This window comes from Pseudophryne corroboree, chromosome 6 (genome assembly GCF_028390025.1).
Source record: "Pseudophryne corroboree isolate aPseCor3 chromosome 6, aPseCor3.hap2, whole genome shotgun sequence".
Taxonomy (NCBI): Eukaryota; Metazoa; Chordata; class Amphibia; order Anura; family Myobatrachidae; genus Pseudophryne; species Pseudophryne corroboree.
The window spans coordinates 718,261,258-718,280,070 of record NC_086449.1 but is presented as its reverse complement, the minus strand read 5'-3'; the positions used below and the strand labels follow the sequence as shown (position 1 = coordinate 718,280,070).

The 18,813-nt window shown below is 43.7% G+C and overlaps 1 long non-coding RNA gene across 6 annotated transcripts in view; it reads right to left on the bottom strand.

Annotated features, from left to right (window-relative positions):
* Positions 1 to 18,813, bottom strand: part of LOC134933289 (uncharacterized) — a 591,558-nt gene that overhangs the window by 224,537 nt on the left and 348,208 nt on the right. For all 6 annotated transcript variants that reach the window (XR_010179669.1, XR_010179664.1, XR_010179665.1 and 3 more), the window contains one exon: positions 6,263 to 6,336. This is a non-coding gene — a long non-coding RNA (uncharacterized LOC134933289). The remainder of the gene's footprint in view (positions 1 to 6,262; positions 6,337 to 18,813) is intronic.

The window sequence follows — 18,813 nt, the reverse complement described above, 5'->3', positions numbered from 1 at the left end:
ACATGTTTAAAGGGAAAATCCATGAAATTAATTCAGGAATGCATGTTTACAAACAAAGTTCCCAAACTTATGTAACCCCCACAGAGCACTCAGAGACTTCTAGTGATGGTGCAAATGTTTGCATGCTCTCAGAGAGACCACATGCAGAGTGTCATTCTGCAAACCACACACCAATTAACAATGACAAAAAGGATCACCAGGATGAAAATGTTTTTATGCCCTGGTGCCATAACCATTTTATTACAGGTGTGGAAAGACAGAAAGCCCTGGGACCTGCAATACATATTTGGCAAAGTTTAACAAGTTTCTCTCCCCACAAAAGTAGGTTTTTTCAGAAGCTCCAAGATTCTTCCAAACTAAGGAGCCACACCAAGCAGCAAACGCTATGGTTAAAGACAGTCTGGGACCAGGCTGCATCACAAGGGAGTATGGTCACAAGTGAATACGGTAGTATCATTCCTTTACTTGTTAGATCCAATGAAGCCATTGTTTGCTTTGATGTTCAAACAGCCACAGTTTCCAAATTAAACCTGCATCATATCTGCAGCGACAATTGTGCTGTCATTGACACACAATGTGACAGGAAAGATTGGCACAGGCCAGAAACAATTGTTTGTTTGTTATTCAATCGTTAAAAGACACATTTGTAAATTCTGTACCTGATAACATGCAGCAGATAGGACAGAATGCATAGCAAGCTATGTTAAATCACTGTATAAATATCTGTGATAGTCATTGTATGTATTTTTGTTTGATTCATAGTAATCCTGGCAACCTGTATACAGAATGGTGCAAGACTCCAAAAAGACTCCAATTTACAAGGGAAAAGGTCTTCATTAACCCTTTCATCGCTGCTATCCAGCAAAATCTACATAGCATCCCTAAAGACTGATATATGGACAAATCCTCAAGGAGTTTTCCAGTTTCACAAGAAAGGGGAAGGTTTTCATTAACCCTTTCATCACAAGTAATCATTACTTGTCTTTCAAACTACATGTACACTCCCACAACAGTGTACAGCACATCTCATCACTGTGATTATACAGAACTGTCTCATCCCTTCATATACCTTAATCACATATATGTAAACATTTGTCTGAGATATATTTTATATCATTGCATATATACCTTGTAAATATTTTATGTTTTTTTTATATATTACACAATAGATACTACCTATGCTTCCTTCGTAAAAGCTTCAAAAGTAATTAAATATCTAATACAGGATGGTATACCACGTTATAACAAATTGGGCCGAGATTATTAAGTGGGATGAATAATTCTCTTAATAAAGACTGTCACAAGTCTAAGATAATTATTTGTAGCATAACAGGGTCACTGTATATGCACATGGCTGCATATAAAATAATATTGGATGGAATTAGATATATTTAAAGCCATTCCTAAATGATATTTAATATCTGTTTGAAGCAAAATTATATTCATTTATTGTATTGATAGGATGTTACTATATACACATCAAAAGCATTTTAAATAATTATTAGTCAAAATATAGGTAGGATAGAAAACGCCTTTATATGGGTTAAACTGGTATAAGTTTATGTAAGATTGAGATGTATAAATAGGTACAAGGTAGAATAAGGAGATTTAAGACTGCATGGTAATTTATTCAGTGAGGAAATACAGAACAGAGTAGGTGTACTACTCACAGCCATTTGTGGTACTATTGCCCGAAGACAATTAAGACCTACTATTAACAAGCAAGGAAAGAAAGAAAGAAAGAAAAAAAAAAAAAGACTGTTTCATATATGCCTGTTCTATTCAAAATCACAACCTGTTTGTGCAAAAGCAATATGGACACTGGTCACAACTGCGGCATTGGATAAACGCAAAGGAAACAGAACTGCTAAAGACTGTATAAAGACTATTACTATTACTGAGGGTCGTCACAAGTACTGAATGTTCAAGACACAGCACTCGACGTACACAGCCCTCTGCCTCAAACAGCGAAATGGCAAGCAAAGGAGCAGCTGCTACGAAGAATTCTACTTCTAGTAATGGTGCAAATGTTGCAAACGCAAGGCCATAATGCAAACGCAAGGCATCTCCAATTGCAAGCAAACCACGCAGATGACAGTCTTATCCCAGTAAATTGCTACATACAAGAACAGCAAAAATGTCCAAACGTACTGATCCAGATACAGAAAAAAGGTCTACAATTGGGCTATGGTATTCCAAATGTCTGTAGAAATTAGTTTTCCTCATGAATACTGAATAAAAACCTCAGTTTTGTCTGCTTTAGTTAAAAAGTAGAATAAGGTTAGGTAAGCTAAGAATTTTTAGAGATTTTTAAAATCATAATGGTTATTATTATTACACTTATGGTATATATTATGGTTACAACGAAAGTTATGTTTGAAGGAATATTTTGAAATGTATTTGGAAGCAATTACGCTAGTTTAATGTGTGGCCAATCAAAAGAATTTCTCATGGCCACAAGGGGGCGACTGTTGCCTTATAGGTAATTGTCTGCACTTAGTATAATATTAGGGCAATGGATATTGTCTGAATCAAAATATAATTCATTATAAATAGGCGATGTTACCATAGTGGACAGTATACTGGATATATATAGTAAGGAATAGATATGAAATAAGTTTGAATGTATGAGGTAATGTTTAGCTGATTTAAGAGATTAGGTTTGTGTATGTGTTTATATAGATATACTGTATATTTGTGTTTTACAGCAAGATGGTAAAAAATAGTGTAGGGAACAGGTTTATTCTGCTCTAGTCATAAATAAGGCCAGAGAGGTTACAGTAAGATCAAGAGTCATTGTAGAGAAAAGGTATTAGGCCATAAATGATAATAGGTATGTGACAGAGCTCTGTTGGTCATTGGAATTCACAGGTGTGCTTACAGTAGATCAGAATCTACTGGTTTGTCTATTGTCCAGTGAAGGTTAAAAGCTAGGGAGTATAAATTAACTACTATGAAAAGAGATCACATCCATTGATAAAACATTGTGTAACCGACCCCAGGAAAACTTGTCAATACAACAGAACTTTGGATGAAAAGACATTCCAGATTTTACAATACTATACTTGCTTAAGGCAGTGTGGACACCACACTTTTATGACACCATGCCTCCGTGAACAGGACACGACAGCCCAGTTCAATGTTTGTTTTATTACACCTTGGAATCTGACAAACCTATAATTACCTATTCCATTGGAAACTATGAGAATATGATAGTTTGAATTGGTAAAATATGAGATAAAAGGACCAGACTTGTAGTTAGGAGTTAGAAGGAAGAGGGAGAGGGAGAAGAAGAAGGAGAAGGAAGGAAGTCAGTCAGGAGGAGAAGTCATGGAGAACATGCAGAAGGAATGATTCTTGGGATGGCAATCTTTAACTTGCAAGTATACATTTTATGTTAGCAATTGAAACTGTTTGTGAAACTTATGTCATGTTGTTTTATGTTATGTAACGAAGGAAGCATATATAATTATAATTAGTATATATATCACTACTGTGTATATCTTATTCTGTACGATTTGATCTGCCTGTAAATAAAGAATCATATAAAAAGAGCGGTAATATTCAAGCTTGAACTCTCTTTAAGGAATCTTAACTTAATAACTTCATAAGTCATATGTATAAGGACTGCATATATGTATCAGCCAATTAGTTTGTAAGCCTGACATAATATATTTGCAGATATATATGATAAATGCATATTAATTGAAATATATCCATATATTAAATACCATATATGATATATTAAATATTAATATTCATAAATATGATTCCATAAAGCAATAACTGCTAATCGTGCTGTACGCCCCCTTCCGAATCCCTATCTGTATGTCATGCATTTGTACTGTCCATCTCCTCCCCATCTGTATGTGCTGCATTGTGTTTACCCCCATCTGTATATCTTGCATTGTGCTGTCATGTGTGTTCTCCACAAACCCTGACTCATTGGCACTGCCAGATCCTGCACACTACCATCCATGACATCCTAGCATTGCCAGGCCTCACTGATACATCACCTCTATGTATGAGAAGGACTTAATCCCCCTGATGGCACACTGGCTAGTAACACTCATCCGTCACATGGCAGGTACCAAAGTGGCCACGCTGGTAGGTCATGTGGATTGGAATCCTTGCCCATTCCACCATACATAAACCAGACATTCTGTTGACCTATATTAAATGGAGATCCTGGAGCTGGAGCTTCACCTGCCCCATGGTTAATCCAGCCGTGTGTGTATAAATAAATACAGTAAGTGTGTGTGTGTGTGTGTGTGTGTGTGTGTGTGTGTGTGTGTGTAACCTGTAAGTCTCCAACAAGATAAACATAATAAGTTTATAATACTCCTTTCACACTGCCAATGCCGAATCCCACTCGGGAATTGGAAACGGGTCCTTCCCGGGTGGGATCCGGCATTGGGCGCTGCTGCTGGTTTCCCCGACACGGCAATATGCCGGGCGGGTTGCCATAGCAGCGGGGGATGGAGCCGGCAGCGGGGGTGGAGGTGGAGGCGGCACTGGGAGATGATCATCTCCGTGCCGCCTCTCCCTTTTGTAGTGAACGGGTCCTGGCTCACATCGACCCGGGAGCCCGTTTACGCTGCCACTGACCCGGTATTCAACCCGGGTATAACACTGCTTTATTCCCGGGTTGAATTGCCGGGTCAAGCGACCCGGGATTTCAGCTATGGCGCTTTCACACCGCACGCTGACCCGTGTTGACCCGGCAATATGCCGGGTCAATACCGGGTTATTTGTGCGTTGTGAAAGGGGTATTAGTGTGTTATATTCTTAGGTAGCCAGTTTATTTAATAAAAAAATAGAAACATTGGTTAACATCGGTTTCACAGTACCAATGTTTAGGTCTAAACAATGTTTGGTAACCAATGTTGAAAAACATAATTAAACCGATGTTTTCTTTCGATGTCCCATCCCTAGTATACAGACACTTTGGATTTTTATCTGGTTGTCAGCAAGAACTATTGCTTCATTGGACAGTTCTGCAAGTTGGAGGAGAGGTAGTTGTGTAAATCTGTACTTTTATATACAGCTATCCTTAATGCCCATTTTCAATAATGTGTAAAACCTGATATTTCAAGGTTTATTAAGCAGGAAATGTTGCACTTAGCAACCAATCAGATTCTTACGAACATTTTCTAGAATGTACTAAATAAATGATCACTGGTGAGACTGGTTGCTAGTTAATATTTAATCTACCCCAAATTGTGATTTAAAAAGTATAATCCCTTGGGGTGTATAAAATACAGCTGAAACACACGAGTGAACAAATTAGAGTTATTGGAACCATAAAAAAATAATAAAAGTGTTTGTGGAGAGCATGAACCAGGAGTTCTATTTAACATGGGATGTTGCCCATAGCAACCAGTCAGAATCTCTTCTCATTTATTTACCACCTTCTAGAAGATAATACCTGAAATCTGATTGGTTGCTATGGGCAACATCCCATCTTAAATAGAACTCCCATCTTAGTAAATTTACCCCATAGAGTAACACCTAACACCAACAACTAAGTAGATCCGATCAGTGTATCAACTAGCATAGGGGCAACCCATTGGCTTACTCACCCCCCAAAAAAACTTGATAGGAATCAAAACAATGTGTCTGTACTGCTCTTCGGTGTAATTAGGCTTTAAGGGGCGGATGTACTAAGCAGGGATAAAAGTGGAGAAGTAAGCCAGTCGAAAAGTTGCCCATGGCAACCAATCAGCTGCTCTGTATACTGTTATAGTATGCAAATTCTAAATATTTTGTCAATGCTGATTGGTTGCCATGGGCAACTTCTCCACTGGCTCACTTCACTATTTTCACTGCTTAGTATGTCTCCCCATAAGTCGTTATGGCTCCTGTCCAAGCCTTTTTTACGCAATCCAAAAACAAAAACTTCAGGCATTGCATGGTGATTCGACATTTTGTCAGAGCTTAAACTTTGTGCTCTGCAAAAACCAGGAAGGAGTTATTGATCTGCCCTTTGTGCTGTGAGGAAGTTACAACAGTGCATTGATTAGCTATGCTATGAAATTGTTACATTGCTTACAATAGTTGAAGGTTGTCTTAATTCATAGACATGTATTTAGCAACAAGCTCACAGACTAGGGGGCACATTTAGCAAAATGTCTTTTTTTTTTTTTAATCAGCCCAAAAAGAAGTCACTTATCACGGTAATTTAGATAAAAATATCATAGGCAGCTGTGCTTTACTTACTGCCACAGCAATCGTGGCCATGGGCAGGTAAGATTTAACTTACCACTTTGTCGGAACCGTCTCTCCAATTGTACGTACTTGTATGCGCGTGTCGGCAGATCTGGGCTTTCAGGACCACTAGTGAAAAAATATATATACATATTGTTTAAAACTAGATAAAATCAATTTTAAAACTGAATTAAATATCTTACAGCATGAATTCATTTAAAAAGCCGCCCGCTGCAGAGACCAGGAAATTTCTGTCCTGCGACGGAGATCCCTGGCCTCTTCCCTCCCCCTAAACGGCGGTGTAACGCCTCTGTTTTCACAAATGGAGGCTGTTGCCACGCCAGCCCGCTCCTTCAGACGGCAGCAGACTGTCAATCACTGTCAGCCATCCTGCTACTTTCACGGCACGACCCGTTCCCGCATGCACAAAATGGGTCTTGTGCATGTTTAAAGTACCGATAATAAATACTTTGCACACTGTGGTAGTTGCGACGGGATCTAATGAACCCCAATATTTGTGATGCAAGATATAAACTGGTTGACATTAATGCCAACAGGGCAATGGCCAGAAGAGGCAATGTTATTGGTGGTGAGAAGCTTCTTTGTGCATTCTGCAAAACAACAATAAGCCCTCTCACCAGCAAAATGCAATGTCTTTTTGCCCCTGCTTACGGTAAATCTGTCCATAAGAATGAGTTTTTAAAAATAGAAAGGTTATTATCTTATTCATCACCAAAATTGCAGTTCTTAATACAATAATTAGTAAATTCTTGTTAAAATTCCATATCATGCCTTCTGGTGTGAGTAAAGTACTTACTCAAGCTGTTAATGTAGCTGGGTGTGACTTGAGCAATTGAATAGGGCTGTAATCCAAGAAACCTATTTATTAAGCTCAATGGGACTGATACACGTGCAGAAATCCTACTTTTCACATGTATCACAAGTAAATGGCAACATGGACGGTGTAATGTACTCTGGTTTCTTCCCACAATCCAAATATATAATGATAGGTTAATTGGCTCCGGAAAAAAAATTAACCCTAGTGTGAATTTGTGGGCGTGTACATGTGGTAGGGCTATAGGGCTATAGATTGTAAGCTCCACTGGGGCTGAATATTCTCTGTGAGGTGTTGCAGAATTTGTGTATGTTATATAAATACCTGGTAATAAATAATAATAAATGGCTCATTCATCATTGTAGTTGCCGCATAGTCAAACTCCGAAAACAAATTCTTCAGAGCTTGGGTGCGCTAACTGAAGTCATCCTGAAGGCCTCCCGCTTCCTATTGAATGAAGTTTTAGAGTGCGAACACTTCCAGTGGCCCTCTATACCGGCCTACACTGTAGCTAGTAGCGGTACATGTGTCAGTGTTATGAATTGCGGAACGTCTGCTTTTCAGCTGCAACCTACTGAAGTGCTCTGGTACTTTATTATCTACAGCCGCAACTTGTGGCGAGTGGATACTTTATTATTTGGTTCCAACTGGCCCTCAATATTTTTCATAATCACAAACTAATTACAGCACTACCTCCTGACTACCTCCCTTGGAAATTCAGTATAAAGGGTTAGAGTTACTAAGTGACGTCTTTTTAACGCAGAAGATTCTCAGCGGGTTTGACCCCTAAATTTAAAACAGGAATAAGATTACATACAAAACCATTTAATATTATTGAAATTTTAATTACATTTTACAAGGCACTGCTTAAGCTGGGTACACACACACTGGTCAGTATATGTTGGCATGTACTATACAGGTGACCCGCCAACCGCCCGTACACTGGCTGCAAATTAAATGCCCACCCAGTTGTGAAGTCTGGAATGACAGATCGAGCGGACAATTGGGAAGTGTGTATGGCTTACCTAATCAGCCGCACGGTTGGCGTGACAGCAGATTGGCAGATACTGTATATCTTTGCAGTGTGTACACAGCCTTAGTAAATCTACCTTCAAAAACTTAAATGACTTCCTTCAAGTTCCAGGTGTCAAAGCTTTGCACTATTAGCCTCAGGGTCTGAAGGGCTTGATGTCACCAGATGCTTGTATGCAATCACTTTTCAATAGGGCACCAAATGACTATATATGTCCTTGAATTATTGCACTGTACTTCCAAATGATCACCCAACACTCCTCCCAAACTGCTAAGGTAAGAAGGGGATGCAAACGTTTCCGCAGACCGTGGTGTAGATAGCCCTCGATCTGATACTGACATGCTTATATTATTATTACCAGTTATTTATATAGCGCACACATATTCCGCAGCGCTTTACAGAGAATATTTGGCCATTCAAATCAGTCCCTGCCCCAGTGGAGCTTACAATCTATATTCCCTACCACATGTGTACAAACACACACACACACAAACACACATTCACGCTAGGGTTAATTTTTTTGTTGGGATCCAATTAACCTACCAATATATTTTTGGATTGTGGGAGGAAACCTGAATACCCCATGTTTAATACAATTAATCACATAGGACCTAATTCAGACTGGATCGCTGCGCAGTCTAAAGCCCTTGCTGGAGTGCGAACGCGCAGTGGCCGCACTGCACGTGCGCACCCCAGGAGCATAGTGAGATGCTATCAGCATCTCAGGGCTGCGATCGCCTCTGCCTGATTGTCAGGCAGAGGCGGTTGCGGGGTGCGAGGGGGCGTGCCAACGGCGTTAGAACATCGTTGGCTGGTTGCGGTCCAGACAACAGAGGCGTGTCCGGACCGTTGGGTGAGCGGGCCGCGGCGTTTGCGTGATGTCACGCGCAGCTGTTGCGACCCGGGACGTGGCGAGTAGCTGACTGCCAGTGAGCGCGCAGGAGCTGCGCTGGCAGAGAGCCACTCGCCAGGTACAAAAGCATTGCCGCCATGCAATGCTTTTGTACCTGTACTGGGGATGGGGGGGCCTGACATGTGGGGCGGACTAGCCCTGTGCTGGGCGTCCCCCCCACGTGTCAGAGTAAATGATCGTAGATGTGCTAAATTTGTCACATCTACGATCAGATCTCAATGACCCTCATAGTTCTCTGCGTCTTAACAATATAACTGAGCAAGGCAAATGCATTACTAAACCAGAGTTCAAAGAGAATTGATTAAATATTACAATTATACTCAGGTAATACAGTCACAGTGCTTATACAGAAATATTATGTCAGGACATATATAAGCACTGGCTTACAAGGCAGAAATAAAATGCAATAAGGTTACCAGTAAAGATACTAATAGGCGTACTGGAAGTTTGGAGAATTAAATCTGATATCTCAATAACAAGGAAGCGGTTTCTTGCTTCTCTCAAACTGAAACAGCAATGTAAAGATCTATTTGTCCCAGTGCCATTGGGAAGGGCTGAAGTCCAGCCTTTGGTTGGGGGATGGTTTCATATAGGTTTATAACTGTCTCTCTGAGTGGTCCTGCAAAAGCCTTTGATCCACACTCTCTATCAGGCAGGATGTTCTGAGGTCATAACGTGATTGTGCCATAAAAAAATATTGCATTATCAAACCCTACCCTGCTCACTTCACTAGGGAAGGTGGAATCCGTGAGGGTTTCCTGTCCTCCTGGAAGTCAGGGAGAACTTCCCAATACTCTAGCATCTCCTGAATATTCTGAAAGAGTAGGCAAGTATGGATAAATGAAGGAAGGGATCATTTTTATTGGACACGCTTAGTAGATGATAGCCAATAGGTTTTCCAACAACAATAACAGGTTAGCGTGGAGCTGGAAAGGATCTGGCTCCTTGAAGATGAACAATCTACTTGATTATAATTCAGCCATGTGTGGACAGCTTAAGTGAAATTTATACTATCTGAAACTAGGACAAAGATAGAACCAATACACATGTCCACTTGAATGCTCTAGATTCCACCCACGGCCAAAAACACAAAGCGATATTTTAAATGTTTTAGAAATAACTTGGCCCCAAATACACTATGTAGACAAAAGTGATCACCCCCGCACCACTGAAATTATGTGTTTCTACAGCAAACACACATTTGTGAAGGTATAAAACAGGTAGAGGGGTACTGACTAGATCATTTGCTAACGAAATGGCTTGCTGGAAGGAGATGAGTTTGAAAAGGGGATCAACGTAGGCTGCATGATGTCATGTTTCCCGGACGACGCTGGAGTGGAATACAGAAAATTCGGTAACCCGGATGGACTGGCCAGCTCAGAGTCCAGATCTTAACCCCATTAAGAAACTCTGGGACGTATTGGAGCAACAGGTGCATTCTAGGACTTGACCTTCTTCAGTGTCGCAGTTGGTCACTGTACTTAAGGAAGAATGACAAAACATACCACCTGCTGTTGTCCAGGATCTTGTGGACAGATTGCCAAGAAGGGTGTCTGCAGTAACCACTGCACGTGGTGGATGTACTGATGTCAATAAAATCTCATTGATCTATTTGCTGTCAGTGTCCAATCACTTTTGTCCACATAGTCTACTTACCTACTCTCCAAAAAAGTCTGGATTATTCAGTGAGTTCCCCAGATCCCTGGAAGAGTAGGTAGTCCTCGAAGTAGGCAGGACAGGAATATAATGCCAGCTTTCGAGGGTCCATTGGGGAGGGGGTTAGGCCAATATGACACGAGAATTCTGTCATTTTGGCTCCACAAGTGGGTGGGTCAATCACAAAGAACCTAGCCCCGCCCCATCAGCTGTTCCCCTCATCTCCCTTCTAGGTATCTTCCGGAGGGGAGAAAGAAAAAGTCAGTATGTATGTAATAGCATATGGACTATTATCTATCTCAAGTGTCTGTCATGTATTTATGAATACACATTTACCAATTCCTTCAGGATAAATCTGTTTTACCTACAAATTTCTTCTACAAAAAGCATATGTATATTTTATAATACCGAGAAACCTTGAGCGTCATGTGTGAGTAAAAGACAATGGACAAAGAAGGAAAGACTCAGATTCAAGAGAAAATTGCATTTTCTAGGAGTATTATACACCACACATGACACACGTGTTCCAGCTTACTGTATAAACCCTGTATATGCTAGTTTAGCTTCAAATAAATATTGGATTAGCAGAACATGGTGTGTATTAAATTAGCAGGTAATAGTAAATGAAAGATATGACATTAGTGGGAGGAAAGACAAAAATGAATATTTGAAAATACATTACCGGAGGACTGACAGTCAGTATAATAGATTACATTTGCATAATATCCATGCTGATATTGAATTTACAGTATATATACACTGCTTCACTGCTTGTATAAGGATTTAATTAGCAAAGGATAAACACATTGCATGTTGGCATAACGGCATTCTATGTGTTTCCTGAATTATGCAGGGACATACACAATATTCTCTTAGGCTGCATACACTGAATTTAGGATAAATGAAAGAGAAATAAAAGCAGCGTCTGCTTTCTCTTAAGTGATTACACCTTGGAGAGCGGGGGAAGCGGAAGAAAGGGATTTTTTAATATGCAATTACAGTTATAGGGGTCAATTCAAATAAGTGCGAAATGTGATCCAGAATGCGGTTCCACATTGCCCCTACATTGTGGATCTCTGTTTGCGGCATAAGGGTCAGTTACCAGGGCACACATCTTGGACAGGGACAAAAAATTCGAATTACTTGGAATTTAGGGGTATTTTGGTATGATGCTTACTATGGGGTGTAGTACGGATGACCGGCGGTCTCCTGACCGCCGGTCAGCTTACCGACGCCGGGATCCCGGCAGCATACCGACGCCGGGATCCCGGCGGGGAGGGGCGAGTGCAGCAAGCCCCTTGCGGGCTCGCTGCACTCGCCACGCTGCAGGCTCGGTGGCGACCTGCGGTCGCCACTGGTTCTATTCCCACTCTATGGGTGTCGTGGACACCCACGAGTGGAAATAGTCCCTGTTGGTCGGCATGCCGACTATCGGGACAGTGACCCGTCGGGCTGGTGGAGGAGGTCATGTGACTGTCGGTCAGCTGACCGGCGGTCACATGAATACCACCCCTTACTATGTTTTAACAAACGTGTATTGGGGAACCATGGCTTGAGGACCACGAAGGGCCCATGGCTTTTTCCAAATGTATTAAGAATGAACACAATTACGGGGGGAAATAGGATTTTACTTACCGGTAAATCTATTTCTCGTAGTCCGTAGAGGATGCTGGGACTCCGTAAGGACCATGGGGAATAGACGGGCTCCGCAGGAGATAGGGCACTTTAAGAAAGCTTTGGATTCTGGGTGTGCACTGGCTCCTCCCTCTATGCCCCTCCTCCAGACCTCAGTTAGGGAAACTGTGCCCAGAGGAGATGGACAGTACGAGGAAGGATTTTTGTAAATCTAAGGGCGAGATTCATACCAGCCACACCAATCACACCGTATAACTTGTGATAAACTACCCAGTTAACAGTATGAACAACAACATAGCCTCGGTCCAACCGATAAAACTACGACATAACCCTTATGTAAGCCATAACTATATACAAGTCATGCAGAAGAAGTCCGCACTTGGGACGGGCGCCCAGCATCCTCTACGGACTACGAGAAATAGATTTACCGGTAAGTAAAATCCTATTTTCTCTAACGTCCTAGAGGATGCTGGGACTCCGTAAGGACCATGGGGATTATACTAAAGCTCCCAAACGGGCGGGAGAGTGCGGATGACTCTGCAGCACCGATTGAGCAAACAGGAGGTCCTCCTCAGCCAGGGTATCAAACTTATAGAACTTCGCAAAGGTGTTTGACCCCGACCAAGTAGCTGCTCGGCACAACTGTAATGCCGAGACCCCTCGGGCAGCCGCCCAAGAAGAGCCCACCTTCCTAGTGGAATGGGCCTTAACCGATTTAGGCAATGGCAATCCTGCCGTAGAATGCGCCTGCTGAATCGTGTTACAGATCCAGCGAGCAATAGTCCGCTTTGAAGCAGGAGCGCCAACCTTGTTGGCCGCATACAGAACAAACAGAGCCTCAGTCTTCCTGATCCTAGCTGTTCTGGTCACATAAATCTTCAAAGCCCTGACCACATCCAGGGACTCGGAATCCTCCAAGTCCCGTGAAGCCACAGGCACGACAATAGGTTGGTTCATATGAAAAGATGAGACCACTTTTGGCAGAAATTGAGGACGAGTCCTCAACTCCGCCCTATCCACGTGAAAAACCAGGTATGGGCTTTTATGTGATAAAGCCGCCAATTCTGAAACACGCCTTGCCGAAGCTAATGCCAACAACATGACCACTTTCCAAGTGAGGTATTTCAACTCCACTGTTTTGAGTGGTTCAAACCAAGGGGACTTGAGGAAACGTAATACCATGTTAAGATCCCAAGGCGCCACCGGAGGTACAAAAGGAGGCTGAATATGCAGCACCCCCTTAACAAAAGTCTGTACTTCAGGAAGAGAGGCCAATTCTCTTTGAAAGAAAATGGATAAGGCCGAAATTTGGACCTTTATGGACCCTAGTTTAAGGCCCAAATTCACTCCTGTTTGAAGGAAGTGAAGTAGACGGCCCAAATGGAACTCCTCTGTAGGAGCAGCTCTGGCCTCACACCAAGAAACATATTTTCGCCATATACGGTGATAATGTTTCGATGTCACGTCCTTCCTAGCCTTGATCAGGGTAGGAATGACCTCTTCCGGAATCCCTTTTTCCGCTAGGATCCGCCGTTCAACCGCCATGCCGTCAAACGCAGCTGCGGTAAGTCTTGGAACAGACAGGGCCCCTGCTGCAGCAGGTCCTGCCTTAGAGGAACAGGCCACGGATCTTCTGTGAGCAACTCTTGCAGCTCCGGATACCAAGTCCTCCGTGGCCAATCTGGAACAATGAGGATTGTTCTGACCCTGCTTATTCTTATTATTCTCAACACCTTGGGTATGAGAGGTAGAGGAGGAAACACATAGACCGATCTGAACACCCAAGGTGTCACCAGAACGTCTACTGCTACCGCCTGAGGGTCTCTTGACCTGGCGCAATACCGCTTTAGCTTTTTGTTGAGACGGGATGGCATCATGTCTATCTGAGGCAGTCCCCACCGACCCGTGATCTGTGCGAAGACTTATTGATGAAGTCCCCACTTTCTCGGATGCAGGTCGTGCCTGCTGAGGAAGTCCGCCTCCCAGTTGTCCACCCCCGGGATGAACACTGCTGATAGTGCGCTTACATGGCCTTCCGCCCAGCATAGAATCCTGGTCGCTTCTGCCATGGCCACTCTGCTCCTTGTTCCGCCTTGGCGGTTTACATGAGCCACTGCCGTGACATTGTCCGACTGAATCAGAATCGGTTTGTCCCGAAGCAATTCCTCCGCCTGACGTAGGGCGTTGTATATGGCCCTTAACTCCAGGACGTTGATGTGGAGACAAGTCTCTAGATTTGACCAGAGACCTTGGAAATTTCTTCCTAGCGTGACCACTCCCCAGCCTCGGAGGCTGGCGTCCGTGGTCACCAGGACCCAGTCCTGAATGCCGAACCTGCGACCCTCTAGTAGGTGAGCACTGTGCAGCCACCACAGGAGAGATACACTGGTCCTGGGAGACAGGGTTATCCTTTGATGCATTTGTAAATGGGACCCGGACCATTTGTCCAATAGGTCCCATTGAAAGGTCCTCGCATGGAACCTGCCGAAGGGGATGGCCTCGTATGAAGCCACCATCTTCCCCAGAACCCGTGTGCAATGATGCACTGAAACCTTTTTTGGCTTCAATAGGTTCCTGACCAGGGCTATGAGCTCCTGAACCTTTTCCATCGGAAGAAAAACCCTCTTCTGGTCTGTGTCTAGAATCAGGCCCAAAAAGGTCAGACGCGTTGCAGGGACTAGCTGGGACTTCGGTATATTGAGAATCCAGCAGTGCATTTGCAACGTCTTCATGGACAGAGACACGCTGTCCAGCAACTTCTCCCGAGATCTCGCCTTTATGAGGAGATCGTCCAAGTATGGGATAATTGTGACACCCTGCTTGCGCAGGAGCACCATCATTTCCGCCATTACCTTGGTGAAAATTCTCGGGGCCGTGGAAAGCCCAAACGGCAACGTCTGAAATTGGTAGTGACAGTCCTGTACTGCAAATCTCAGGAACGCCTGGTGAGGGGGGAAAATCGGAACATGAAGGTATGCATCCTTTATGTCCAGGGACACCATCCAATCCCCCCCCTCCAGGCTGGCGATGACCGCCCTGAGTGATTCCATTTTGAACTTGAATCTCTTCAAGTACAGGTTCAGGGATTTTAGATTTAAAATGGGTCTGACCGAACTGTCCGGTTTCGGGACCACAAACAGGGTTGAGTAATATCCCTCTCCTTGTTGGAGATGAGGAATTTTGACAATCACCTGTTGAATATACAATTTTTGGATTGCAGCTAACACTAGCTCCCTCTCTGACGGGGAAGTCGGCAGAGCCGATTTGAAAAACCGGCAAAGAGGCATGTCTTCGAATTCCAGTCTGTATCCCTGAGAAACAATCTCTAATGCCCAGGGATCCACCTGCGAGTGAAGCCAGACGTGGATGAAAAATCGAAGACGTGTCCCCACTTGATCTGCCTCCCCCCGGGAAGCCCCAGCGTCATTCGGTGGACTTTGCAGATGCAGGGGAGGACTTCTGCTCCTGGGGACTAGCTGCGTGCAGCTTTTTTCCCTTGCCTTTACCTCTGGCAAAAAAGGACGATCCCCGTACCTTCTTGCTCTTATTGGAACGAAAGGACTGCATCTGATAATGGGGTACCTTCTTAGCATGCTGCGGGGGAACATAAGGTAAAAAATTCGATTTACCGGCGGTAGCAGTAGAGACAAGGTCCGAGAGGCCGTCTCCAAACAACTCCTCCCCCTTGTAAGGCAATGACTCCATATGCCGCTTTGAGTCGGCGTCTCCCGTCCACTGTCGGGTCCACAAGAGTCGCCTAGCAGAAATAGACATAGCGTTTATTCTGGAGCTTAGTAAACAAATGTCTCTTTGAGCATCTCTCATATACAAGGCAGCATCTCTGATATGCTCTATGATCATTAAAATGGCATCCCTATCTAAGGTGTCAAGCTCCGTAGATAAGGAATCTGCCCATGCCACGACAGCACTACAAACCCAGGCCGACGCCATAGCCGGTCTAACAATAGTAACTGAATGTGTGTAAATGTGCTTCGTGGTAATTTCCTGCTTGCGATCAGCAGGATCCTTGAGGGAAGCTGTATCCTGAGAAGGTAGTGCCACCTTCTTGGATAAGCGTGTCAGCGCCTTGTCTACTTTAGGCGAAGATTCCCATCGTATCCTATCCTTTTGTGGAAAGGGATACGCCATAAGAATCCTTTTGGGAACTTGTAGTCTCCTATCTGGAGATTCCCAAGCCTTTTCGCACAATTTGCTTAGCTCAAATGAGGACGGAAAAGTGACCTCAGACTTTTTCCCTTTATACATGTGTACCCTCGTGTCAGGGACAGGGGGTTCCTCAGTGATATGCAAAACCTCTTTAATGGCAATAATCATGTAACGAATACCCTTTGCCACCTTCGGCTGTAATTTTGCATCTTCATAGTCGACACTAGAGTCAGTATCTGTGTCGGTATCTGTGTCATCGACCTGGGATATGGTGCGCTTTTGAGACCCCGAAGGTCCTGGCGCCACAGGGACAGGCATGGTCTGGCTACCTGACTGATCCCTAGCTTCAGCCTTGTCTACCCTTTTATGCAGTAAATTTACATTTGCATTTAAGACATTCAGCATATCCACCCAGTCCGGTGTCAGCGTTGCCGACGGCGACCTGACATTCAAGCACTCCCCCTCCACATTAAGCGAGCCTTCCTCGTCAAACATGTCGACACACGCGTACCGACACACTTCACCCACACAGAGAAACTCTTTTTCTGAAGACAGTGGGGTAAATTTACTAAGGTCCCGATTTTGACCGAGATGCCGTTTTTTCATCAAAGTGTCATCTCGGTAATTTACTAAGCAATAATCACGGCAGTGATGAGGGCATTCGTAATTTTTTGCAAGTCCAAGAAAAAAATTACGAATGAATACACCATCGGTCAAAACGCGGCTGTTTAAGTATGAATCTCGGTCATTTACTAAGAAGTGCAAAGCAAAAAACAAACAAACACTGCCGTGAAAAATTACAACTCGTAAAAAAGTGCTTTAAAAAAACAGACCTGCTTTTTTTTTCCGTGATTGGATAGGCATGCACGGATCCATGAGATCCGTGCATGTATATCAGTGGGAAGGGGTGGGAAAGTGGTTATTTTCTTTAAAAAAATTGCGTGGGGTCCCCCCTCCTAAGCATAACCAGCCTCGGGCTCTTTGAGCCGATCCTGGTTGCAGAAATATGGGGAAAAAATTGACAGGGGTTCCCCCATATTTAAGCAACCAGCATCGGGCTCTGCGCCTGGTCCTGGTTCCAAAAATACGGGGGACAAAAAGAGTAGGGGTCCCCCGTATTTTTAAAACCAGCACCGGGCTCCACTAGCTGGACAGATAATGCCACAGCCGGGGGTCACTTTGATATAGTGCCCTGCGGCCGTGGCATCAAAAATCCAACTAGTCACCCCTGGCCGGGGTACCCTGGGGGAGTGGGGACCCCTTCAATCAAGGGGTCCCCCCCCCCCAGCCACCCAAGGGCCAGGGGTGAAGCCCGAGGCTGTCCCCCCCCATCCAATGGGCTGCGGATGGGGAGGCTGATAGCCTTTTGTGATAATGAAAAGATATTGTTTTTAGTAGCAGTACTACAAGGCCCAGCAAGCCTCCCCCGCATGCTGGTACTTGGAGAACCACAAGTACCAGCATGCGACGGTAAAACGGGCCCGCTGGTACCTGTAGTACTACTACTAAAAAAATACCCAAAAAAAGACAAGACATTGTTATATCTGTCAGGTACAGGAGAGAGTAATGCTGGTCACCGTAGCTGAATAAAATGAATATTTTCCACATCTACAGCTTCAATACTTGGGATTATTTATACAGGGCCTGTAAGTCTGATCAGGTTTTTACTGTTAACACAAATACAGGCAAAAATGTCCGACTGCATTTACAGATCATGTTTGTACAAGCATCTAAGTCTTTTTGCCCATAGGGCTTGTAGTAGGACACAAAAGCAGAGATATTGGAGCATATATCGCCAGCATCAGATTGTTTTGAAGAAAGACGGGCACTTCAGTGGCTAAACCGCTTATAGGGGTTGAATATATAAAATAAACACAAAAGGTCTGTTTTGCAAATACAACCCCTATCCTGTAAATTATTTCTTAATCACGTATTAGAGAGATTCTACAGACGCTCCTGCCATTGTCAGGATGATGTCCATCCTTTGTCTTCTAAGGCCCAGTCCCCCCGAGTCACAAAGTCAGTGGCATTAAGAATGGACTACACAGCACAAGCTGCTTTCTGCATTAACCTGTTCAGTATTAATAATGCTGGCAACACAAAGCTGTAGTAGGCAGAGCCGTAACTAGGTGTGTGCCAGCGATGCCTGGCACACATCGCAAATGTGCTGTGGGCGCAGAACCCCCACCAGCAACACCCGCAGTTCGGAGACGTAATGATGTGTCCGTGGTAGTGGGTGTAGCACCCAGTGACTTGTTGGAGGCGGGCAGCGCTGTATTCTGTCGGTAGCATGCAGAGTCTGTGCCAAGCGGTAAACATAGGCTGGAGGCATCGTATCCTCTGCTGTGCCATCTAATGCTTTGGGGT